The sequence below is a fragment of the Carassius gibelio genome, chromosome A3, assembly GCF_023724105.1.
Source record: "Carassius gibelio isolate Cgi1373 ecotype wild population from Czech Republic chromosome A3, carGib1.2-hapl.c, whole genome shotgun sequence".
Classification (NCBI taxonomy): Eukaryota; Metazoa; Chordata; class Actinopteri; order Cypriniformes; family Cyprinidae; genus Carassius; species Carassius gibelio.
The window spans coordinates 22,341,098-22,368,206 of NC_068373.1; the positions used below are offsets into that span (position 1 = coordinate 22,341,098).

The window sequence follows — 27,109 nt, forward strand, 5'->3', positions numbered from 1 at the left end:
CTGTGGCTGTTTACAGTTTAACATGTCTGTAGGTATTTAAGTCAGGGTTGAAATCTCTTGTGGGTCAATGATATTGCCATAAAAATGAACCAAATAAATGCACAACATACTTATTTACTGACTTTAGCAAATACGATTCAAGATAAGCATCCACTCTCACACACAGATGAAGTTACAAATTATTATGGTTGTAGAATAACTTAATAACGTGTCCTGAATGCCAAATGGTTCCTAACGTAACTATTATTTATAATATGTCATTACTAATACTCGTATATGATTGTTTTTCTTGACATCTGATTCAGGCTCCAGTGCTGCAGATGGCGCTGTCGCATTGCCGGGAAACTTTCACTGCACCAGAAGTAGAAACAGTAGATCATGTAGCAACACCGTTGATAAACTGAGGTAGTTTATAAATTTTTTCTTCATATTATGCACTTACTGTGTACGTATATTATATATATTTTTTACTGTGTTTCGGCTAATGTTTGATTTTTTTTTTTTTTTTTTTTTTTGCTAATACATTAACGTTACCTGGCAAAATGACTCACGACGCTTGTAAACAGTATGCTACAGAAGACATTGATTGAAGAAAGGGCTCGTAAATGTCATAAAAGGCAATAAATGTCTTTTATCAACACTGCACAGGATGATGAATTAGTCTGTCGGTTGTTCGTGTTACATTATAAGGACTATCAGCTCCAAATAGGCCATATCAACAAACGAAGCAGCTTGTATAGTTTACCTGAATGCAGTTTTTGTATGGTTTGATGATATTGTAATTCCTCTACTGTAATTCAGAGCTTTTGGTGTTTATGTCTCTTACAGTTGCAGTAAGTGGGAACTTGTGGAAGTCATGTCAAAATGAATCGACCAAAGCCAACAAGCATTAGGCGCCCTAGTAACACCAAACCATCAGGTAAGATAATATTTTAGCTGTGATTATGGCAAAGAAATAGATTTATTAACTCTGTATACATCTTGGACATGTCTTAATCGTCCTGTGATGTCCCTCAGGTCACCCACCTCCAGGAGATTTCATTGCTCTTGGAGCGAAGAGTCAGAGCAGTGAGCCGAAAGCAAACCCAGCTCTCTTGAAGCCAGCATCCACCGGTTTGCCCCCGGACCGCAAGAGAGAGGCGTCTTCATCCGTCCCCTCATCCTCCAGCCTGTCCGGTCTTTCCAAACGGCCCAAGCACTCTTCTACCCCACCCAGCGCCCTCTCACGCCTCGCTGAGGTGGCTGCTGTTGACAAAAGATCCATATCCCCCTCCATCAACGAGCCATCTGTAGTTCCTATTGAAGGTGAGCTTAACAAACTTTTTAATTTTTAATTACAGAAAACTTTAATATATCTAATTTAGGGTTTTAAAGTAAAGTCCAAAGTAAACAAATTAAAACACTGGCATGTAGCATTTTAGTTATTTTTTTTTTTTAGATTTAGAACAATGGAAAGAGTAAAAAATATTACATGCAATAAAACAAGTATTTATGTAACAGCGGTATCAGGTATTCCCATTTAAAAATGCACTTTGTAATAATGTGATTTTTTTTTTTTTCTGTCTGTTTGCGTGCATTTCAGACAATGTAACAGTATTTACATTTAGTAAGTTTCCAAGACGTGCATTTTGACCCGTTTGAAGTGTGTTTGTCTATTTAACAGCAAATCTCTTAGTATTTAAGTGTTCTTTTTAGACATCCATAGTCCAATCCAGTGTTCATATTTTCATGGACCTTGTTTTTATACAAAGTGTACATTCATGCAACATGTGATGGATTGTTTTCAGTGTCTCCTGCTGTGCTTCTGGACGAGTTCGAGGCAGCGGAGGCAGAGGGTAATGATGTCTGCATCGAGGGTGTGCTCTGAGGGGCTGTCAAACAACTGAAGATGAACCGAGCCAAGCCTGACATGAAGCTATACCTCAGCCTCATGTTTCTCGCTAAAATCAAGCCCAATGTCTTTGCCACTGAGGGTGTGATAGAGGTAGACAGAATCACCTGTGCTACAGTGCCGTCATTTCCTGTTGCTGGTGACTAAACTTATTGTGTTAAATGTCTTTATTCAGGCTCTCTGCAGTTTGCCGTGACGCCTCAATTAACTTTAAGGCCAAGGGGAACAACCTGGTGTCTGTGCTGGCCTGTAACCTATTGATGGCTGCCTATGAGGAAGATGAAGTTTTCTTATCTCACTGGAATCATGGCACTGATTCACTCATTGTGGGGTTTCCCAGGTCTACATTGAGGATTCTCTCGGTGAGCGTATCTGGGTGGACAGCTTGCACTGTAAAACGTTTGTTGATAACATCCAGACTGCCTTCACAACCAAGATGCCACCCAAGAGCATGCTGCTCCAGACGGAAACAGGGAGATCAGGGGGTGACCTCAGTGCTGGTTGGTGGTCCAAGACTTTTCTCAGTCATAGAAGGAAATGTGTATCTTAGTAAAATTTCGAAGAATTGACACAAAATACTGTATTTTAGGGAACAGTCCTCATCCTTCCACTCAAGATGAGGATGAAGGTCAGACTGAGCTTTTAATAGCTGAAGAGAAACTGAGTCCAGAGGATGATGGACAGGTCATGCCCAGGTAGAGAAGTACATAAATTCAAGAAGATGTGAGAGGGGGCGCTCTATGCTGCTCTGTGCTCCTGTAGTCTACACTAAGCAGCATAGAGCGCCTTCTCTTTCTCTTGGTTAATTTCTCTCAGTTCATGTCAAGTTAATTTTGATAAGTCGCACCTGACTATAAGTCGCAGCACCAGCCAAACTATAAAAAAAAGTGTGACTTATAGTCCGGAAAATACGGTAAATCATTAAATCTATTCAGCAGTAATGCCTTCAATTTATAAAAACTGACAGTAAAGACTTTTACATTGTTTTGCGAAAGTTTTCTATTTATCAGATCAAATCAAAGCCAGCACCTGACCAATTAATACTAGCACTTACCTATTCTATTCCATTCTATTCTGTTCTATTCTATTCATTTTAATTTATTAAAAATGTCTAATATAAAATAAATAAATAAACACCTTGCTATGTGTACTGTGCTAGACTAACTGAGACTTAAAATATATTAAGAAGCACAACTTTTTTCAACATTGCTAATTAGGGCTGCATCGATATCGCGGTGTACGAATCCACGATAGTCACATCGCAGGATGTGCGATGTAGGCTGTCGTAGTTGATTCGTTATTCATTAACTGTATGGGCCAGCTGCTCCCCGGCCCTTGACGAATGTGATTCGCGGATTAATTGCACAGCAATTAAAAAAGTCCTGTCAGTTTAACAGGACAGAGAGAGCGCATGTGAGAAAGGGAGCGCGAGATAGAGTGCGAGAGAGAGGGAGAGAGAGACAGAGAGAGAGAGAGCCCCGGCCACACGCTCAACGTCTTCAAACAACACGAGCGCTGTCTTGCTCTCTCTCCCTCGCTCATATTAATCAATTGACACGATGGTGTCGATGTTTAAATCATTTAAAATGGGAATGTAAGTGTGCTCACCCCATTTTTGTTTGTAAGAATTTTTTTTTATTAGATTTCATATCGCAATATATATCGCAGAAAAATTAAATATCGCAATGTCATTTTTTTCCCATATCGTGCAGCCCTATTGCTAATAATAAGAATAATTTCTTGTACAGCAAAAGACTGGAGTAATGATGCTTAAAAAATTCAGCTTTGTATCACATGAATTCATTACATTTGAAAATATATTAACATTGTTTTTACCTTATTTAAAATTATTATATTTCACAATATTACTGTTTTTACTGTATATTTGAGCCATTAAATACCTTGGTGAGCATAAGAGACTTTAAAAATAAAAAATAAAAGTCTTACAAATACCAAACATTTGAACAGTAGTGTATATGTAACAATAATGTGTATAGTTTTAAATATACAAGCCTTATAAAAATGGACAGACATTTTGGTAATTTTGGTACAACAGTATGCTCAGGTTTTTATCAGAATCGTTTTACAGAGCTTTTGCTTTGTGTGCCCTTTATCTTCTCTGGCTTCAGGTACGACGAGCTGGCTGAAAGTGTGGAGGAGTATGCCTTGGACGTCTTGAGGGACCAGCTGAACCGTCGCCAGCCCATGGATAACGTGTCCCGGAACCTTCTGCGCCTTCTCACGGCCACCTGTGGTTATAAAGAGGTTATGCAGAGGATTTGAGATGTGATTACAGAATCCTAAGGTACAAAACATGGACAAAAGAGAGGAAGCGCCATTGTCTGAGAGCATGAAACCGCATATCTGAGGGTTTGTTTTTGTTTGGTCATTCTCCAGCTGACCTCGTCAGCACAGGATCTTCTGATGTCTTTGTGCATGAACTGTAATACACACGGCTCAGACGACATGGAGGTCATCTCGAACCTCATCAAGATTCCACAGAGCCGTTGTTAACTGAGAAGATGCGCCAAAAAACGCTGAAAATGAAGAGGATTTGCTCATCTTCTCTATTAACAACGGCTCTGTGTAGTAACAGCTGCCCTATGTGAAATCAAGCACCTGATGGAATTAACGGCTGATTAGAGAACCGGCTTTACTGACGAGATGCGCATTAACGATCGGAGCACCCCTACTATTTCACCTGCAACTCTTTCTTATTGACATTTTTGTAGTCGCTTGTCATGAAGCCCTTTGTGTTTTTTTTCGTTTTGCACACTCACATTGCATGAAAAATACATGAAATATGTTTAATACTACAATATTATAAATACTGCTAAAATAACACTATAGGGCTAATTTCAAGGACATATGTATCATAATTTTTCATTTAAAGTGATACATTGCACCAAAAACTATTTATTTGGTATTTCCTGACCATTTAACACTCTTGTTGGACCCTTAAAATGAATCTAGCCCTTTTTGGCTGCTTGGAAGTCTGCAATGTAATCGCTTTTACACATAGCATATTGTTACTGATTATTTCATTGTGTTTCAACAGTCTTCACAAAGTGCTTTTCACAGAGCAGCCTGAGACGTATTAAAAATGGGACAACTGGCCGCCCGAGAGTGACCGAAAGTGAGAATCTCTGCTTCAACATCTTCCAGAAAAGAATGGTTGTTAGGACATTCAATTACCTAATAGATGCTAATGCATCTCTCTTATTTGTTAGTTTCTTTCTCCGGCTGTGCTCTGAGGTTCCTCTGTTAGAGGACACGCTGATGTGCATCTTGGTGATCAGTCTGTCTCGTGATCTGCCCCTGGGTCCAGCTGACGCCATGGAGCTGGCTGACCACCTGGTGAAGAGAGCTGCAGGAGTTAGGTAATAGAGGGGTGTTCGTAAAAGATGCATATTTTAACAATTACACATAGCTCAGAACTTTTTAGATTTTTTTTTTTTGGTGATATGTCTTCCCACATCATCAACTGTAGACTTGGAAGTGTTGCGAGTCGAGAGGATCCAACTCATCGATGCTGTGCTGAACCTTTGCACTTACCATCACCCAGAGAACATCCAGCTGCCTGCAGGGTACGGCCTTTACCTTTCACCGAGTTTATTCCCTGCTGTTTTTCACTTCAGCTTTATTATGCAGTGATTCATCAGCTTCATATTTCCAAATAATTACTGGGTGTCATGGACTATTTGCATTTCAAATTTTAGCTACATTGTGGTCTGTCCACTCCTGGCATCCAGAGCTCCACTTGTGGGCTGTTTATTCCCTCAAGAGGTGAAATGCTTTATTAAATGTTCCATTTTAGCTATCAACCTCCAAATCTTGCCATATCAACTCTTTACTGGAAGGCCTGGCTGCTGCTGCTTGTGGTGGCAGCGTTCAACCCACAGAAAATTGGTGAGGCCAGATATGAAGCAATACTTGCGATTTATAATAACGTCTCATTAGAATGCCATTATATCGCTGTCACTGATGGTTTTAGGTTTGGCCGCGTGGGATGGTTACCCCACTCTGAAAATGCTCATGGAGATGGTTATGACAAAGTAAGTGTTCTGCGTATTGTGACGAAATGTGGGTTTTATGGATATTTCAGCACCTGACACTTTCTTTTGCTCTCTCCTCAGCAACTACTCTTACCCTTCATGCACAGTGGCTGATGAGGAGACCAAAACCGAGATGATCAACCGAGAGCTGCAGATCTCTCAGACGGAGAGGCAGGAGATCCTTGCCTTTGAGAGCCACTTGGCAGCCGCCTCCACCAAACAGACCATCACAGAGAACAACTGCCTCCTGCTGTCCCAGCTCACCAGCCTGGACCCAAAGTATGACTTCCTGTTTGTCATTGTAGTGATAATCCACCGTTTACATTTAAACATAGTGACTTGCAGTTGACGAGCAAAGCAATTTTTCAAAGAATCAACAATATTTGTAATATTTAATGCCATGTTTTTTAGACAACTAGATTAGGATGTTTTTACAGCTACACTGACCCAGTTTGTCATTCTGTGCTCAGGGGACCCCCTCGTAGGCCACCGCCTCTTGTCCTGGATCAAGTAAAGAGTCTGAACCAGTCTTTGCGCCTGGGCCATCTGCTCTGCTGCAGCCGTAACCCTGACTTCCTACTCAGTATTATCCAGAGACAAGTAAACACTCTCATATACTTGAGGAGCTGTGCTTTATGAGGAGCCGTGTTTAAGGGGCTTTCTAAATGTCATATTTTTCCCCATCCAGGCCTCCTCTCAGTCTATTCCATGGCTGGCTGATCTCGTCCAGTCCAGTGAGTAATTACTGCGTGTGCACATGAATAAAGACCGAATTTGAAATCTCACAGTCGGAGTCTCAGGATCAAGTGTTCCTGCGGTGGACCACAGGAGAAACAGCCACCATGCACATCCTAGTGGTCCATGCTATGGTCATCCTGCTCACACTGGGACCTCCCAAAGGTGAGTATCTCTGTTGCAGTGTTGTGTGGTTAATTCTGCATTTGCTTGTAGTAACAGCTACTGTTGTTGCTTTGTTTTTTTGTTTTTCACAGGGGAAAGTGAGTTCTACACACTGCTTGATATCTGGTTTCCTGATAACAAGCCCCTTCCCACTGCATTCCTGGTTGACACGTCAGAGGAAGAACTTCTGTTGCCTGATTGGCTGAAATTAAGAATGATCCGATCTGAAGTCTTCCAACTGGTTGATGCAGGTGTTAATAACTTGTATTTACAAATAAGGGGCAGTATACTCTACCCTTTAAATGTTTAGTGTTTGAATTGAAAGAAGTCTTATGCTCACCAAGCCTGCATTTATTCATTTAAAAATACAGTAATTTTTCAGCACAGTCTTCAGTGTCACATGATCCTTCAGAAATCATTCTAATATGCTGATTCGCTGTTCAAAAAACATTTCTTATAATCATCAATGCTGAAATCAGGTGTGCAGCTTAATAGTTTTGTATTTTGAAAACAAGTCTTCATTTCATTAAGAAAAAATCTTAGAGACTTTTTTTTTTTCATTCACAGCTCTACAGAATCTGGAGCCCAAGCAGCTTCTGTTGTTCGTCCAGTCCTTTGGGATCCCCGTCTCCAGCATGAGCAAGCTGCTACAATATCTGGACCAGGCTGTGTCCCATGATCCTAAAACACTGGAGCAGAACATCATGGACAAAAGTGAGGGTCTTTCATTTGATATACGCTGTTCTCCCATGAAATGATGCTGACATCATGGATGTTTCTACCTGTTAGACTACATGGTTCATCTAGTGGAGGTCCAGCATGAGAGAGGAGCCACGGGTGGACACACATTTCACGGTTTACTCAGTGCTTCACTTCCTCCGCGCAGAGGTCAGGATCTCATGCCTTACACTGGGGATTCTGTCAGCACTGATTAATGGTGCTGTTTGACTCCGTTTGAGTTGCACAGAGTGATTCAGTTCTGTACTAATGAGTCCTTTGCTGATCTGATGTTTTATAGACAGCTCAGAGATGAGCAGGGCTAAGGTTACCGTTGAAACGCCCCGTGGCTTTGTGAAGATGAGAGCAGTGAGTCAGGTGCCAGTGACGGCCCAGAGGATGATCTCGCTGGGATTCTACTACAGGTGCAAAATCTCACTATGAGATGCTCATTCTTCTTTATTAGAGGAGTTCTTTCTCCTGCCAAGATTTAATTTTGCAGTGGTTTTATTAATAACATTATCTTGTCAGAGCTGTGGCACAGCAGTAATTGCATGTGCTTTGATTGTTGTCAATCTCTGGTTGGCATACAGTGTTGTCCTGATCACTCTCAACTGAGGCTGGGTGATGTCATAATTTAAAACGTCGTAATGTATCACAATGTGCACGTTATTCGATTGTGATTTAAAACTGTGTCAAATTAGTAAGAAACACTAGATCCGATTTAAAGGAAAAATGAAATTAAAATTGTCATTCCAAACCCATAAAACTTACATTGATCTTTGAAACACAAATGTAGATCATTTATTGAAACCTGAGAGATTTCATAAAAGATTTGACACTTCAAAAAGTAATTTGTATGAACAGAGTGGTATAATCCATTATTCATCCATTTATTCATATACTAACACTGATTAGTGCCCATACGTAGAGCTCAAATATGATAAACGCAAGCTCAACCATGCTTGATGTGCAAGAACAAATGTCATTAGAGTGATTTGTAATGTTCCAGGAAAGTTTGCACTGACAAGCTGTTTCAAACCACTTAAACTCCACAACACCTTTGTTTTTGAAAGACTTTGATGGAAATTGTCACCCTTCATTGTTAGATTTAATCTGTTTTACGACCCTTTAAAGCATCACTGACACTGATGAATTTTTGTTTCAGAGTTTTTAATTATGTAGACAACCCTCTTCTTTATTAATTAAACTCTAGTGGTGTATGAGTTAATGTAAATAAATTAATACATTAAAAATAATAACAAATATAATGAATACAAGTTATATTATAAATATTATATCATAAAAACAAGAAAGTGACGTGACATTCAGCCAAGTATGGTGACCCATACTTAGAATTCGTGCTCTGCATTTAACCCATCTAAAGTGCACACACACACACAGCAGTGAACACACACCCAGAGCAGTGGGCACCCATTTATGTAGCGGCGCCCGGGGAGCAGTTGGGTTTCGGTGCCTTGCTCAAGGGCACCTAAGTCGTGGTATAGCCAGCCCGAGACTCAAACACACAACCCTAGGGTTAGAAGTCAAACTCTCTAACCACTAGGCCACGACTTCCCAAGAATACCATAATATTAACTGAAAAGGTACAACCTTAGTGTATCCGTCAAATAAAAAGCTAAATCTTATATTTAAATTATGGTAACTTGGAAAATGGTTTTCAAGAATATCTATTTAGCTCTTTATGACTTGATGGTGACCATTTTGTGTTTTCTGGATTCTCTTTTCTGCATGTAGCTCTTCTCTCAGATGGTGGATCCGCGCTGGCCGCTGCCCCCGGTCTGGCCGTTGTCATTGGCTCTGCAGCAGACCCTGGCCCAAGAGGTGCTGCGGGCACGACAGGGTCACATCCACCAGGGTGGTGTAATTGGGCGACTCCTACAAGCCTTTGCAGCCCTTCTAAACTCTACCCACGCTGGAGCCCTGGTCATGACAATGCACCACAGCCATACGATCTCCTGCCCTCTACTGCGCCAGCTCCATCTGTACCAGGTACATAACCATACCTACATACTCAATATCATCACCGGTGCTTCCTTTTGCTTGCTCACTGAAATTCTCCTTTTCTGTTCTAGCGTTTGGAGTCTCAAGATGTTGGCTTCTCGTCACTGTTCTTCAACGCTGTTGTGCAGATGTTGACATGGTTGGAAAACTCAGCGGTAGAGACAGGGCCGCTCCACAGCCTCCTGAAATCTCTGGCAGCTCAGTACTCTCACAAACATCGCATCACAGATGGTGAGTGGCTCTTAATCCTGAATCTTAGCCATGCGGGTCATGTTTGCAAGCACATATTCAAACTGACAGCACAGAACTAGCTGAATCAACAGTCAGTAGAACAGTTTTAGTCCTGGCTTTCTCTTGCAGGTGTATTGACTGTTTCATGTGTCATCAGTTCGTACTGGATTTCTCCATTTGGCTGAAGCTCTGGCATACAGACGGGACTCTGAAGTGGCAGTGAGGGGCATTTTTGCCTCTCTGAGAGCTGGAGAAAAATGCAACGCTGAACCTGAACTCATACGGAAAGGTATTTAAAGCAGTACAGAGTCACTTAAAGAGTAACATCATGAGGAATCAAACTGTCCTTGATCTTTTAAAATAAGAGTTAATTATAATTTGAAAACATATTATATAGTTTGGAAATCAAAACCTCTTCCCTAGTCTAAAAAGAGCTTTTACTGAAACAATGCTGAAATGACCCTTTCACACATGCCTGCCCATATTTACACATCAAAGCCTAGGAAAATTCTGTGTTCTTAAGCTGGGCCTTCACAGTCATGATGTAATGTAGAGGAAATAAATTAGATGTATATTCCTAAACATATGAAGAACTAGTGATAAGACTTAAAAGAGAGTTAAAGGGGTGGTTGATTGTGATTTCGCTTTTTTTTTAAAGTTAGTGTGTAAGGTTGCTGTTTGAACAAACAATATCTGCAAAGTTATGATGCTGAAAGTTCAGTGCAAATGGAGATATCGACTTTTAAAATTCTGACAGTTTAATGGCTAAAAAAACGGCTGGTAAGGGACTACAATGAGCTTCTTCCCAGGTCCGTTACGTCACGAATCAAGATAAACCCCATCCCCGGGAATACCCAACAAAGGGTCGTGGCCATGTTGTGCTGCTTTAGAGAAGAGGAAGAGAAAACTAAGGGTGCATGTAAAAATCTCTTCATATATGAATCGCTTATCTGTCTTCTAACGATTCTAATGGATTCACAAGTTTCAAAATCAGTTTCTAAAGCAGCGGTTCTTAATTCTGCTCCTTACATCCCCCTGCTCTGCATCTCTCTCTCTCTCTCTCTCTCTCTCTCTCTCTCTCTCTCTCTCTCTCTCTCATTCAGCTCAGCTCCAACAAAGAACTGCTCAAATTATACACTTATAAAAAGTATATTAAAAGCTAACATAAGCAGTAGCATTTACACATAACAGTGTATCTAAAAGTATGAGACAACAACAAACAAAAAACATAGGCCTACAATTACAAGCCATGCTTGCACTGGTTCTACATAGTCCTCTTCAATAATATCCTCTGCGTCTCAATCAGGCTCGAACTGATAAGCGATATTAACTACGCCATCGTTTACAATATAACCAAAGCACAGGCTGCTGAGGTAAGGGGCGGGATGTTTAGATACACACTAGAGGTGGTTTAGCCAATCAAAACACACTGGGTTAGCTAAACAAATCAGAGCACATCGCCTATTTCTCAGAGCGGGGCTTCATTAAAAACAGGAAATGATCAGCGCGTTTCTCAGAGAATGGTTACAAGAGCAGTGTGAAATAAAAGTAAATGATGTGGAATATATATATATTAGGGGTGTAACGGTTCACAAAATTCACGGTTCGGTTCGATACGATACACTGATGTCACGGTTCGGTTCGGTTCGGTTCGGTACGTTTTAGATACAGCAAAATGTAAAAACATCTCAACTTTTCAGAATGCTGCAAGCGCACCGCGGGTCATGTGACAAGAACTAACCAATCAGCTTCATCCTTTCCCGTAACAACGTTGAAAACTCAGCCAAGATGAAGGAACAGCTGTTCACAGTTGTATATGGATTGCAATTTTGAAATAAATTTAGTAGCAGAGCTACTGCAAGCGATTTTTAGAGCTTGCAAATCCATTTATCATTCGCTGAAATTTCCGCGTCTCATGGAGAGAGCACGTCATTGTTGCTTAGCAAAGACAGACGCCTCATGAGCGCTTCTGCCCGAGCGCTTTGGAAAGGAGGAGAAAGACGTGCTTAGCCTTTTCCATGCGTTTTTAGGCGCGATATGTGAACGGCCCCTAAGGCGCTCGCTCACTCAGCACGCGCTGAAGGCTCGTTGCAAAATGTCGAATGCATTTAACAGACCAGAAATATAAGATCCTAAAATAACCAACAGGTCTGGTGTGGGTGCACTTTGGATTCCCTGTAAGCTATAATACCGGTGTCTAAATGCTGCAGGGATAGTTTGTTGCGTGCTTGTTTCTCATTTTTTTCGTCTTTTCCCAGATACTGACACAATAAGGTGATGTCAGCGTAAATGAGTTGACATGTTTCAAGTATTCCCGCTGGTGTTTTTTTTTTTTTTTTTTTTTTTTTTTGTATTCCCGCTGGTGTACCCTGTCATGTTGCAGATGCGACATACGTTGTTTATTTATCCACCACTCTCTTGCCATCACCATTATAGCTTAAAGGGAATCCAAAGTGCACCCAAACACCAGACCTGTTGGTTACTGGAGGATCTTCTTTTTTCTGGTATGTTAAACACATTGGCCATTTTGCAACGAGCCTTCAGCGCGTACTGAGTGAGCGAGCGCCTGACTGAGTAGTACCCTAACATAAACATATAAGTTGGTGTTTTTTTCTTCTTCGGGAGTGTCAGGGGCGTTGCCTGTTACGTCGTTTGGGTTATTGGGCTACCTTGTTGAACGCATATCATTATATTTCTCTTTTTTTTTTTTTTTTTTTTTTTTTTTTTTTTTTTTTTTAATATAATGAATTAGTCCAACGAACCGTTCGGTATACATAATGCGTACCGCGTACCGAACCGAAAGCGTCGTACCGAACGGTTCAATACGAATACGCGTATCGTTACACCCCTAATATATATATGTGTATATATATATATATATTAGGGGTGTATATATATATATATATATATATATATATATATATATATATTATGTGTATATATATATATATGTGTATATATATATATATATATATATATATATATATATATATATATATATATATATATGTGTATATATATATATATGTGTATATATATATATATATATATATATATATATATATATGTGTATATATATATGTGTATATATATATATATATATATGTATATATATATATATATATATATATATGTATGTGTATATATGTATATGTATATTATTATTATTTATTATTATTTTATTTTTTTTATGAAGCATTGACATGTTAGACTGCATCCCATAAACACAGTTAAGCCTAGGAAAAAAAACTATGAACCACTCATTTCAAAGAGAGTTTAGCAAACCTTGTGCTGTTTTGTCTGTGTGTGGCACCTGCTGCTCTGCACCTAAATTATACACTCAAAATAAGGTCAAGGTGAAATACATCTGAGGGAAATGGATTATCTGAAGTGAAAAAAGCAGGACTTGATTCAGCCCATCAGTTGTTGATTGGATGGAAGCAGATCTGAATGTGAGCTTGCAGTTGATTGTAAGAAAGGGGTTGCAGACTAAATTATCAGAGAAGTCGGTCACACTTCATCATCAGAGAAGTCTAATGTTTCATTAGAAGATAAAGATGAAGCCAAGGTCAAAAAAAGGTAAAAATACAACAAAGATGAACTTCACAATAAGATCAATAACATGCATGCAGAAAATAGATAAGGTGAATTTTCACCTAATGTTGAATTTTTTTAAATTCTTTTTCTTAATTCTTTTTTTAAAGTTAACATGAATTTATATGTCAACGATGTTTATTCAGTGGAAGTAGGAAAGATGTTGTTATTCCTACATAAAAAAAAAACAAAAAAAAAACCAGCAATCGGACAAATGTGGAAGAGCTCAACTGCTGTCTGTGTGTAGCACCTGCAACTCTGCAATTAAAATATACAATGTCCCTTAAGCAGTCACGCAATGTTTGGCAACATTCATCATCTTTATCATAAGTTCCAAAACTTGTTATGCATCAGCTGCCCAGTTACACTGCTTACACAAGATGTGTGGAATAGGCCTAAGGATCAGAGAGAGGGTGTGTGGTACATGGTTAGAAGAAAAACTAATTTTGACTGTTTGAGGCTCAGAAAAACGTATCTAACATTTTAAGTGGACATTAAGGGGGAAAAATCTAATACAACAGTATGATATAACCCCTTGAATGTGGTGTGTGGCCAATATTACACAGCACTGATCTGCGTATGATGTTATTAACTTTAATCATAGCTCGTCTAGGAGCCACGTGGGGTGTACTCTTAAAACAATATATGCACTGGAAAAATATTTTTGAACTGGTGAGATGTCTGTGGCAAACGTAAGGCCAACAGGCGAGGAGAGAAGTGTAAGTCAGCTCTCCAGAGGCAGTTAAGGTCTGTGTGTTGGTGTTGGAGTGGTTGCCAGCATTAGTCAGTCTCTCCGGAGGGCAGCGTTTGACTCATGCACCGGCATCACCGCCGCTGTCCTTAATGTGTTTCTCTTCATATTTGAACATTCCTCTCTGAACCTCACCAAAACAAAAAAACAACCTCACACACACACAGAGCCACACATCCACTCCAGGGCTTGTTTACGTCCAACGGGAAGGGTGCACTTGCATCTTTATGAAAGTTAGTGTGGTAGGGCTGGAGGCCTAGCAGACAGGATTACGCCGAAGCAAAGTGTGTGGTTGTTCTCGTTTTCACAATGTGGTATTGGCTGCGATTGTTTGTTTTTCCTTTGCTGTGTGTGTTTCACAAGAGCGAAGGCGTTATAAAACAAAAACCTTGTGTCCCATAGTGTTGCAGGGCCTCGTGGAGGTGAAGTCTCCGTATCTCGAGGAGCTGTTGTCCCTGCTTATGACCATGGGTACGGAGACTGGAACCCCAGGACACACAGCCGGCCCAGTGGCCATGGTGATCCCCCTGCTGCTTCAGGAAACAGAGGAGCGAGGGGCGAAAATAGAGGTGGATTCCAAAATGTACGATGAGTCACTCGCTTCCTCATCACAGATTTCCTTACTGTTTGCTGGTAATACTGTTTCTAGGTGGGGAAGGAACACACAGAAAAAATTGGTTTGCACTTGTTTTATCTTTGTCGAATGGCCAAAGTTACCATAGTAATACACAGATTAAATACACTTCATACATGTTTTGCTTTTGTAGCCCAACATTAAGACTCAAATACCATTTCATCAACAGCAAACCAGAAATGTGTTCTATTACCTCCTCCTATTAAGTTCATAACATTTGTGTGTATCTATATGCACAACTGGTAAATTTAATAAGAAATTGATGTTGCAGTTCAGCAAGGATTTATGTGTGCAGACAGTAAAGATATTTATAATGTTGAAAAAGATTATACTTCAAATAAACGTTGTTCTTTTGAACTTTCTATTTATCAGAGAATGCCCCCCCCCCTTTCAAAAAAAGTATCATGACTTACACAAAAATATTAAGCATCACAGCTGTTTTCAATATAAATAATAAGAAAAAAATGATTGAGCAGCAAATCATTATATTAGAATGATTTCTGAAGGATCATGTGACACTGAAGACTGGAGTAATGATGCTTAAAATACAGCTTTGCCATCAGAGGAATAAGTGGCATCCAGAAAAATGTTCAAATAGAAACTTTTTACATTGTAATAATATTTCACAATTTTGCTGAATTTTATCAAATAAATGCAGCTCAAAAAACCGAACCCAAGTGTTTGAACACTGGTGTATGTGCTACTGGTTGGCAATCACTGATTTAATTAGTGTAGTATTCATTTGCTGGAAACCCTGTGTATTTTTTGTGTTGATGATGGGTGTGTGTGTGTGTGTGTACTTGGCAGCACTGAGTCAAAGAAGCCTGGTTCGTGTTCAGGAGTCTTGGTTGACTGGCTGGAGTTGCTTGACCCTGAGGTGACCTCTGTTTGCTCAGATCTTCAGCAGAAGCTGCTTTTTGCTCAAAACAAGGTAAATAGCTGTGGGTTTTAACTTATTTTCCAATGGTGAGAAATTTCGCTTCAAAACAAATGTTGCGAAAATGTGAGAAATATTTCTGGAACCAGTGAACTGTTGCTGGATTTAATTGCATTTTAACACAAGATCAGTGTAACGTGTCATTGTCTGTCTCAGGCTAAAAGTGGTGTGAGTGTGGCCCCTTCCTACAGGCCGTACCTGTTGGCTCTCCTCACGCACCACTCCAACTGGGGCACCTTACATCAGTGCATCAGCTCTCTACTCAACAAACAACGAAACCAGAGGTCGGTGGCTCCTCTCTCAATTAAACACATTCCCCTCTTTCTGTTCTCACATCTTCAGTGTGTGTAGCTCTGTTTCTTCTGATCCCCAGACTGGACCCAAGCTCAGCTCTAGACTTCCTGTGGGCCTGCAGTCACATTCCTCACATTTGGCAGGGGCGAGATCAGAAAACCCCTCAGGTCTGCTTTAATATAACATCACAACTTTGAAATGTGACATTTACGAAACACCTTTTTTCAGCATCTTGGCTGGATTGTATTTTCTTATTTCACATGCAAATATTTTAGCCTGTCATAACGGTCAAGGTTCCGACAGTCTTGAATATTTTTTTTTCCTGGCTATGCTAATCTTAAAATTATTTGAACGGCTAGAAGGTGCTCTTTCAAATGCAGTTTTTTAGAGATGAGCATAAACGTCTTATGTTATGGAAAAGGTTTTGGAAACGATCTGGTCAAAAGGTGTGAGAACCCTACTGCTTTACATGTGGAAGTCTTAAAGATACAGTAGCATAAACAGTCTGGTTTATTTGAAGGACTTATAGGAGAGTAGACAATAGTCATTTCAAGCTAAATCGACATGTCTAAGAACATAGTAATTTTGTTATGGAATAGGCCCCTTTATAGCTAATATAAGCAATATTTGTAGTGGTCCAAAGATCTAGAACTACAATGTTTAGCCACAGATTGTATATTGTTATAAGTGTATTAGATGGGGTTTTGTGTGTCTCTGCAGAAGCGTACGGAGCAGTTTGTGTTGAAGCTGTCCTCTGAAGAGCTCATAAGTCTGGTGGACCTCATCCTTTCTGAGTCGGAGCTAAGCTGAGCGCTCTAGACCGGATCTCCTGCTCCCTTCTCCAGTCACGCTTGCCCCTGCTGCATACCTGTCTCCACTCAGACCTGGACAATGTCAAGAGTACCTCATCATCTGTGTTAAGAAGTGGGGAGACAGGTACATTTTTAGAGTCTGTACAGGATTAAAAAATATATCTAAATCACATCATTTTAAGTAAATCTCTCAAAGAACTTCATGCACGGGATTTATTTCACAAGATGGTTAGTGAGCGGTCACTTTCATTACAATTTGGTTTAATAGTCGGAGCAATGCTCTGGCAGTTAATGTGCATGCATTAGACACAGTGCATCTCGGTAGTTATATTGAAAATACAGGTATAATCACCGATCTATCTTGTGAAATATTTTTACAATTTAAAATATTAGTCTTCTGTTTTAATTTATTTTATGACATAATTTATTCCTTTGATGAAAAGCTGAATTTTCAGCCTCATAACTCTCTCAGTCTTTGGTGTCACACGATCCTTCAGAAATCATTCTAATATGCTGATTTATTATCAGCGTTGGAAACGGTTGAGCTGCTTAATATTTTTTTGGAACCTGTGACGCTTTTTTTTTCTGGACTCTTTGATAAAGAGTGAAAAAGAACAATGTGGCTGTGGCGAGTGGGGCGGGGCCGAGAGGCGTGGGAACGAGGAGTGAGGCCAGGTGTAGTGATTGAAGATGAGCTGCACCTGCGACCCACCGCCGGTATCGAGTCCCACGTAGGAGATTGATGGATATAAAACTGGAGCGACTATAGTGAAGGACGAGAGAGGACCAGGCCTGGACAATATTTTAGGTTTGCTTTTTATTTTGTGCGCACCAGTCGTCTGTGAGGGGCTGGTGCGCTGTTTTGTGTTTATTTTTTAATTATTAAAGTGTTTTGATTGTGCACCGGTTCCCGCCTCCTTCTTCCCAATGAGTATGGAGTGTGAATATCGTTACAGTGGCATTTCGGTTATAACCAGAATCAGAAAACCAGAAAACTACCAGTGCTCTCTTGCTGCCTTGATAGCTCTGCTGTTTCCTTCATGAAGTACACTTGTAGTATCTGTGCTGTTCTAGCTATGAAAAAGTGAAAGCAAAAGTCCCCCAAAACAGCAAGGACAACAGTGTGAGAGGTCAGGGATTGTACAAACACACCACTATTACCGAGCAAAAGCACTGAACTTGCTTCTTAAAGAGGCTGATAAATGTTTGTGATACCATGCCATTCCTTTGCTCACAACAGAAATGCTCTACATCAGGCCCGATGGCGGAGGGGCTGTAATTAGTTCTTGTGGTGTGAGATGAAAAGCGGCTGAAGTCGTTCAGCGCTGTGATCTTCTTGGAGAGCTCAGTGTAGTATAATGAGTGCACGAGGATTAAGGCTCAGGCTCTTCCTTTGGCTTCTGTCGTGAGACGCGCAGCTCAGACTGGGGCTGTCAGAGAGATCCTTTTTGTGGTGGCAGCCCCCCCCTTCCTTTCATGAATTTGCCTTTGGTTACTAAACCCCCTTAATGAGGGGGAAAAACTTTGGACAAGGTCAGACAAAAAATGACTCCCAGAAATCTGATATTTCTAAGTCTAGCTAAGCTGTCTTATGGTGGAGAATGGGCTGGGGTAATGCTGGCATGTAAAGCGTGTGTTTGGTGGGATAAACGGTCGTGTGTTTGTTTGGCATTCTCTCCGTATCTGCTGTTTGTGAGCACAACAGTGGATTAGCAAACATAAACCACAGTTAAGCGACAGAGTTGTCTGAAACAAGGCCTTGGCTTGATTGGACAAGCAGACAAGACTGTGTTCTTCTGTTGGTAATATCGTCTGTTATTGATACTGGCTGCTTATTATAGTTAGAGCATCTCTTTTTAATCTTCATAGAGTTTCTGGGTAGTTACGGATACTTCTAGAAAGTTGTAATTAAACAATTTTACACTGTATTTAGCTTTCTCTTTAATTATTAATTATTATGCTTTAAATGGATCAAAATATATAATATTCATAATATTTGTCAAAATAATGAAAATTGTTGTCAATACAATGTAATAATTATAAAGCAATTATGACAACTTCTTCAATTATGACATTTCCTGTGGCATGCTATTGAGTCTCAGTCTAAAATCATATTTCGTAGTTCTCTGAAATACAATAGTTGGTAAATAATAATAAAAAATATATATACTTTTTTAAATTATTATATGATTATATATATTTAACATAATTATTTATTAAAGATAGCACAATGCGATATATATGTTGCATTGTGCTGTATTTAATAATTATATGTTCAGATTATATAACATTCATGATTCTTATTATGTGTCTCGTTTAATATCTTGAAGTTAATAATAATAATAATTAATATACAACATAAAACGAATGCATACAGAGATTATTACATCATTATATTATTAGTTTCCTGCTATGCGACATGCTATTATCAGTCTGTTTTAAACTGCATTTTGCAGATTTTATTAAGAAATATTATATTGTTCAAAAGTTATTTTTAAATTCAAATGTTAATAGTATTGGTGTTATATATTTAATATCTATTTTTAGTGCTTATTTAAAAGTAAAATAAAAGAAATAGTAACCAGTCACAGGACCTAAACTCTAGATGATAGAAAACCTTGTTAATTCAGTACTCTTTGTTGAACTTGACACAATACTCGTGAAGCCTCTTCTGTAACCATCTGCAATATAACTTCGTCACAGCTGTTATGTGTGTGAGTGCTTTTTTTGCACGTTTCATTTGTTCTTATTTATTGTGTTCATATGTGTGGTGTGTCCAGTATAATGAGTAAGAGGTGTCAGACGCTGCTGCTGCAGATCTACCTGCACTTCCCAGAGGTCATCCAACACATCCAGCTACCAGAGGCCACCCTGAGTGGTGAGGGGGCACCAGACGGCAGCACCTGCAAGGTAACCGCTGCAGTTTATGACACGTCAGGCCACGAGCTTCCTGTTAACAGCACCTGAAAGAGGAATCCTCTGCTTACCCTCTCTGTGTTTATGTGCACGTTCAGCTGGATGTTCTCGTAAATCGTCTCATCACTCCGATAGCTGACACGGGAGACTCCAAATCAGCTGAGAACCATGCGTCTGACGTCAGTCTGGCCTGCAGGAAACTGGCCGTCTCTCACCCTGTGCTTCTGCTCAGGTTTACAACACAAGCATTTTCCATTCAGTAAAAAAAAAAAAAGAAGAATACAAATCCCTGGGGGTTCCTGAGGGAACTGCAAGTGTTTCGCAAAAAAAAAAAAAAAAAGAGAGTACAAAATATAAAGTTACAATAAATAATTATAAAAACAATCAAAATAAAACATAAAACAGATTCCAAACTCAGAGAACCATGAACATGCAAATTAATTGTTAAATTGTTAAAATATTAACTTAAAGCCTCAACTTTTAAGGCTACAATGTGTCCATAATGGTGTTTTCAGAAGCTGCATCTGAAATAGCATGGCAGGTTTGGGCCGGGGTGGAGTGTGTTAATTACCTTAAGAATTATATTAAATATGCATTAAATAATAATAATAACTATGCTGTTATGAGATTTATTAAGCAAGTAAATGGGGTCCATTTCGATTTCATGTCGTCTGAGAGAATATGTGCTGAGTGTTTGTGTTTTTCAGACACCTGCCCATGATCACTGCACTCCTGCACGGTCGCATCCATCTGAACCTGCAGGAGATCAGGCAGCAGAAGCATCTGACCTTCTTCAGCGATGTCCTGGTGATCCTGGAGCTCCTGCAGCCGCTGGTTTCCCACTCTGACCACCAGAGGGCACTGCAGGACTGTCTGCTGTCCCTCATCAAAGTACTGCAGGTAGTAATGTACACTGCTCGCATTCTTTTAACACAAGGTTTAGTTTGTAGTAACTTTAATCATTTTTGCTGAAGAAAATGCTCTTAGTGCTATTACAGACCTCTCACAGTTAAATCAGTATTTGGTGAGAATGAAACTTTACAAGTCAGTTGGTGGGGACATTTTTTCAGCATTTTCATGTGGTGTTTTTGCAGAACTTCAAGAGATCATCCCGTATGCCCATCATAAACAAATTTGTACAGTTGATCCAAAAGTACATAACCCATGATGCAGCATCCACTGTGCCTTTCCTTCAGAGACACTCAGATGTGCTACAGTAAGACCATTTTTGCTTGCATCAATCATTTAGTCATTATCAAATCCCCTCAGTGCTACACTTCCTACAAGTTATTTATTTTCACGTAAAAGGTTTCCCTGTGTTTTCTCTCAATCTCAGGGGACTATCGACTGAGAATCCGGACCTGGTGCAGCTCAAGTCTTTGCTCGCTGGACTGACTCTGCCTGTGAAGTCTGGTTCCTCTGAGAGCGCTGCTGAGGACAGAGACGGTAGGAGCTCACACCTCACATCACACGAGACAGAGCTACATGTGAGGTGATGGTCACCAGAGCCCGTCTCTCGCTCTTTGTGTTTCAGCTGAGGATTCGTCCTCCGGCTCCCTCCCTCTGGTCAACATCTCCTCCTCCGTACCGCTGACTGTGGCTGACATGACCTAATGCCTGAAGAAGATCTGCAAAGGAGAAGCAATTGAGGGTGAGATCAATTAATAGTTTTCAGAGCGCTTCCTAATATGCTCTTCTTGAAACAGACCCACATAAAATCATACTTGACTGTTCATATTTTCTGAAGAATTCTTAAATAAGAAGGCATAGATTAAATTAAATCAAGATTTTGATCACATTAAGATGATAGTATTATAATAACATTGGAACCTGAAAGACTTTTTTTGTTGTTGAAATTTAAAAAAACAAACAAACAAAAAAACAATAATAAAGGCAAGGGAAGGTGTAGGGGATTGTAAATTGTAGGCATTTGAATTGTGCAAGTTATGCAATTACATGTTGTTCTTATCAATATTTATTATAAAATGTGAAATAATTACACAAAAAAATATAAATATATTGATATAAATATAAACTGAACACAAATAAGACCGGAAGTAAAATGGTCAATCTTTTTAAATAAAATTATTATTAATAATTATAAATAATTATCATTATTAAATATGTATTTTTTTTATAAATTCGAAATAACTTTAGCATTACATGCTATTATTATCATTATAACTAATAACACTGAATGTTACTAGTTAGTTTTTTTTTGTAATTTGTGCGTAATTTACGGTAATTACTACAGTAAGTACATGTAATAAGGACATTGTAAAATGAGTTGTTACCTTTTTGATATATCCTGATGTACTTTTGACTTTTGTTCTAGATGTGTTTGAAGGGTTGACTGAAGTGGGTGAGAAATCCAAAAGAAATCCGGAAATCATTCAGTATTTCGTTGTAAGTACATTGCACAATGGACGCAGAATTGCGCAATAGACAGAAATTAGCGAGATTTAATAAGTACAACCAGCTTGTCATGCATTATCAGAATGATCTGCAGAGGTTGATGAGTTCCCCTGAAGAAGTGTGCCGCAACATGGCGTTCAGTCTGGCCCTGCGGTGCATCCAGAACATCCCCAGGTGAGCTGCCTGCAGGCAAGTATGTGCTGTATATTAAATCCAAATGTCAAGTGCAAATACACTCACCATTATTTTTGCTCACTCTAGTATGGCTGCCAACATTCATGTACTGTCTGGGCAGCGGGGACTTTGATGTAGTGCAGACGGCCTTGAGGAACCTGCCTGAATATGTGCTGCTCTGTCAAGGTAGACAAACAGATGATAACCTTATTAGAAGAAACCATGATAATTGTTTTTGCTTGCTGTTGCTGTGTAAATTATTATTATTATTTTGCATTTGTTAAATACATTTTAAAATTTTAAAACATTTTTAGCTAATCTGACTGCATCTGTCCAATGCCGTTGATTATCACAACATAATTGTGTCTCATCTCTCAGTAGGAAGTGGAAATTCTGGAAATATCAAGAGGTATTTTAAAGGCTTTCCAGCAGAAATGTGCAGCTTGTGTTTGCGTTAATGTGATTATTTAAAAAAAAAAAATTCTAACAAATTATATATTATTTAAGCGTGTGTGTGTGTGTTATTTTTCTGTGGTAATGGACATCATGCAACAGATTCTGTCAGTTTTTTTTTATTTTTTTTTTTATAAGGAATCATCTCGGTTTTATTTTTCCTTTTCCCCAGAACATGCTGATATTCTCCTCCATAATGCGTTTTTAGTGGGCATCTACGGTCAGATTGACACCAGCTCCATGATCGCAGAGTCCATGAAGGTCTTGTGCATGGAGGCAACGACATAGACGTCCGTTTCAGACATGTTGGCACACAGAGATTCTCTTTAAATCAGAAGTGTCATGCACTGTTGATCCTGTCCTGATCGTGTAAATTCCTAGACCTTATTCTTCAAATACTGAAAAGCGTTTTCTGTTTCCAGTGATTCTTATGTCTGCTGGGAGTGAAGTCTGTCATACGTATTTTTGTCTACTGCTTTGAATAATAAATCAATGAGTTGTAGAAATGCCCCTAAACTTGTTTTTTAGTTTTGCTTCACTTTGTTTCCCTCTCTCTTTTGTAACACTTGTAAAATAACTCTTCCTATAGGAGGATAGGGGAAGGCTGTGATCGTTTTCTTTTGCATGATTGCAAATGAGTGAGCATGAGCTTTCTCGGCCCCCCTTTTTACTCATTTTATCCCTAACAGATCTCAGCTATGCTGTGAATGCTGTGATGGAAGTCTATTTGCCATGAAAGTGCAAGTTGTTCTTGTCTGAAGTCAGAGATTTCATCTGTGTGGAGATGAGAAGGGAGAACAGCGTGCCAGCAGGTGAACGCCGCTCTCAGCCTCGGCTAAATTAACCGTGGTGGTAATTGTTCAATCACACACACCAAAGATCCCTGTCTGAAGAGTGCATGAGGGCAGGCTGTTCAGAGCCGGGCTGAGAGTGTCTGGTTACACTGGGGTCTGAGGAAGCGGGTGATCTGTGTTTAGTCGAGGGCTGTCAGTGGACATGCCCGCACTGGCGGCTGCAGGACTGACAGGCTCTCAGCGAGCCCGCGCGGCCAGGTCCACCCGATGAAAGGAGCTTCTTCCTGTGTTCAGTTTCATGCTCCGTGTTCTGCTTTTAACATGTCCTAAGTGGAATTTGTGAATCTTCATCTCTTCTGGTGTTTTGATCTCAATGCCAGGCATGTTCTACAATTAGGGAGCAGGGAGGGGTGTACATTTCCTGCTAAATGATTGACTATTGAGTTTAGCACATACAGGATGATTATTGTTGTTATTAAAGGGAATAAATATCAACATTTGCTGTTATAGCATAAGTGAGAATGTGTAAAATGGTGCAAACATATAATTGATGTAAAATACTCAGTGTCGTAATAAGAATACACTATGAATTCAGATTGAATGATTAGTATCAATTGGCCAAGAATTAGTTTATGGAAAAAACATTTTTTTTTTCTAAATGTACAGTACTGTTCATACATTTGGCTTCAATGAGATAAAAAAAAAAAAAAAATGTTTTTGTAAGAATCGTCTTATGCTCACAAATGCTGCATTGATGTGTCCAAAAACAAATATAAAAAAAATTACTATTTAAAATGACTATTCAAATAGTTTAATATAATTTTGTTAATGTAGTGTACTGAATAAAAGTATTAATAAAACAAAAGAAAGAAAATCTTACTGACACTAAACTTGTCATCATTAGTGTACAGTATATTTTATGTACAAATATTAAATAATAAAAACACCAATAATAACATTTCGCTGGCCACTATAAATTTTGTTACTGTACAAGTCTAAATTAATTAGTGCCCAAAAAAAATCTGTTAACAAACTCACATAACATTTCATTGATCTGTGTATGTATTTTGATCAATATTGTCCAATGACAAAATATTTGTTTATTTTATATATAATCTTCAGCCATCATTTTGTCTGAAACCTTCTCCTTTTAGGAGTAAAAACTTTTTTTTTTATTTTAATAAAATAAGAAAAAAAATCGGTCTTTTTTTTTTTTCTTTCTTTTTTTTTTTGTTGTTAATTGCAAACAAAGACTGACTGAACATTTTATAAGAGATAAGCATCTCCTTTCACAGAAACACCAAAAAAAATAAAAAAATCCCCTAATCTTACCAAATATATGATTAGCCTTTTTTGTTGTTGTTGTGCCAAGGAAAATTGCTGCCATCCATTCACATAATATGACAAATTAGACAAGAAAACACCCTGCTGTCAGTTAATTTGTTCAAATTTGTGCAAAAAAAAAAAAACTTTGCTAACAGTGATTTGTGCTTAAAGGGTAGATGTCATAATTGCCTTTGCAATTGTTATGGCTACTTAACGTTTAGTTAATTTCCTTGGAGATGCTGTAGTCAATTTTCCCCATCATTTGTCTTGTGTTAAATGTGCTTGATCAGTCTTAATTGCACTAGTAAGGTGTCACATAACACGGGTTTCTTTCAAAAGTGTTGTTAGTGGAGTTTCATCAGGTTCCCATAGGCTGGCTCGCGCTGGGGCAGAACGGAGATGAGTGACAGCATGGGTGGGGTGTGAGTGAGTGTGATGAGCCACTGACACATCCATAACCACCAACCTTTTCATGATGCATGCTCTTACTGCTCCGTGAAACAGCTGCACTGCTGTATGTTGTCTTTAACTTTTTAATAGTTTGTGTCAGGTAAATGGCTCTCTCTTCCTGCAGTAGATATGCTGATAATGGGCCCTGCAACACTTCCCAAGGGATCGCACCGTGTGGAAAAACAAATTATTAGAATTTATATCAAAACAATTTTCCCTCAGAAATTGCTTGTAAATTTTGATTATTTACAAATAAATGGTAAGTGACACATTGGAGTAAGTGCTACATTTTAAAGTAGAAAGATTATTTATTAATCTATTTATTTATTTTAATCGTTTGAATTAAGGATATTCATGGAGAATTTCATAGAGTGAAAATCCAACTGGCCTGATTTGTTAGATTGCGCCTGAAGTTGAGCTAAGTCAATATTTGTGTGCATTGGGTGCAATTTTATTAGCAGAGTAAAAGCATTAATTTTAAGTTATTCTACATACTTTCAGGAATATTTGGAGACATGAATCTAGATTTTAACCCCAATTTTATACGTTTTAGCAATATAAGTTTAGCAATAACCCTAGTTTTAGGGTTACATGTAAACATTTTTATTTATCAACAATGAAGTTCTCTATTTTTAATTGTGCTCATTTACCATATTTTTACGTTCAGATTACCTTTCATGTTATTTAACACTCGTTCATTCTGGGCATTATAATGATGGTGATGCCTCAACATGCGTTGATTTTTGTTTTTAATGAGATCATTTTTTATGCAAAAGTTTTTAAATAGTTTTAATATTTTAGTCTTTAATTAGTTAAAAGCCATAACGTTAAAATAATTAAAAGTATATTGCATAAAGCAGAATTTGTTACACATGATGCTTATTGTTCGGTAATACAAGTTGTGTAAATTTGACCAGTTTTGTCATAAGGTCACCTGACCCAGATTTGATGAAGATCTGAAGTATTCTGCAAAATGATAATGAGAAAACCAGATACAAGCAGTCTATGTACCTTGGACTTTGATGATAGGAAACAAAATGTATTTTGACACTAAAATGTATTTCATCACAACAGACCACAATTATTATTATTATTATTATTATATTTTTACTAACTTCTCTTTTCTTTACCCAAATGTGTCCAAAGTTCAGTCAGTGTCCAAATCCGTTTTATATACAACTTTTATTGTCGTATCTTTTAACTCCGATTAATTACCCTGATCATTTTTGCAAGGGTAGCAAATATCCCCAAGTACCTGCAGGTGACCACATATAGATGGAAGAGCCACAGTGGAGCAGAGAGGAGTGAAGCACCTTTGGGAGGGACAGAGATGTGCCGCTACTTGCCTGTGCACACCTGTCGGCTCTGTGTTCCTCAACAGCTCCTCGGCTTAGATCATCTCCTCTTCCTCCATGCATGAGTTGTGCCTGGCTAGCGTGGAGAAAAATGTGGACCGGCTCTCGCCTCCCTTTTCCTTTGTGCTTTGAAGTGTAAAGTATGATTGCTTTTGGATTGCAGCCGCTCTCCTTGAAGGTTTTGACATGAAAAGCAGCCTGGGCTCTCAGGTTTATCCCATCGCCAGTGATCCAGGACTAAAGCAATCAGCTCCACTGCCTGAGAGATACAATTACCAAAGATAACTCAAATATTCTTACCTATATATCACGTTTGTTGAGACCTACATGATTTTTGTTTGAATAGGATGTAATGACCTTGGACCAGAAGCCTGACTAGTATCTG

General features: G+C 38.9%; 1 pseudogene; it reads left to right on the plus strand.

Moving 5' to 3' along the window:
• The first annotated feature begins 305 nt into the window (after positions 1 to 305).
• On the plus strand, positions 306 to 23,315 carry LOC127957172 (integrator complex subunit 1-like; annotated as a pseudogene).
• The last annotated feature ends 3,794 nt before the right edge of the window (positions 23,316 to 27,109 follow it).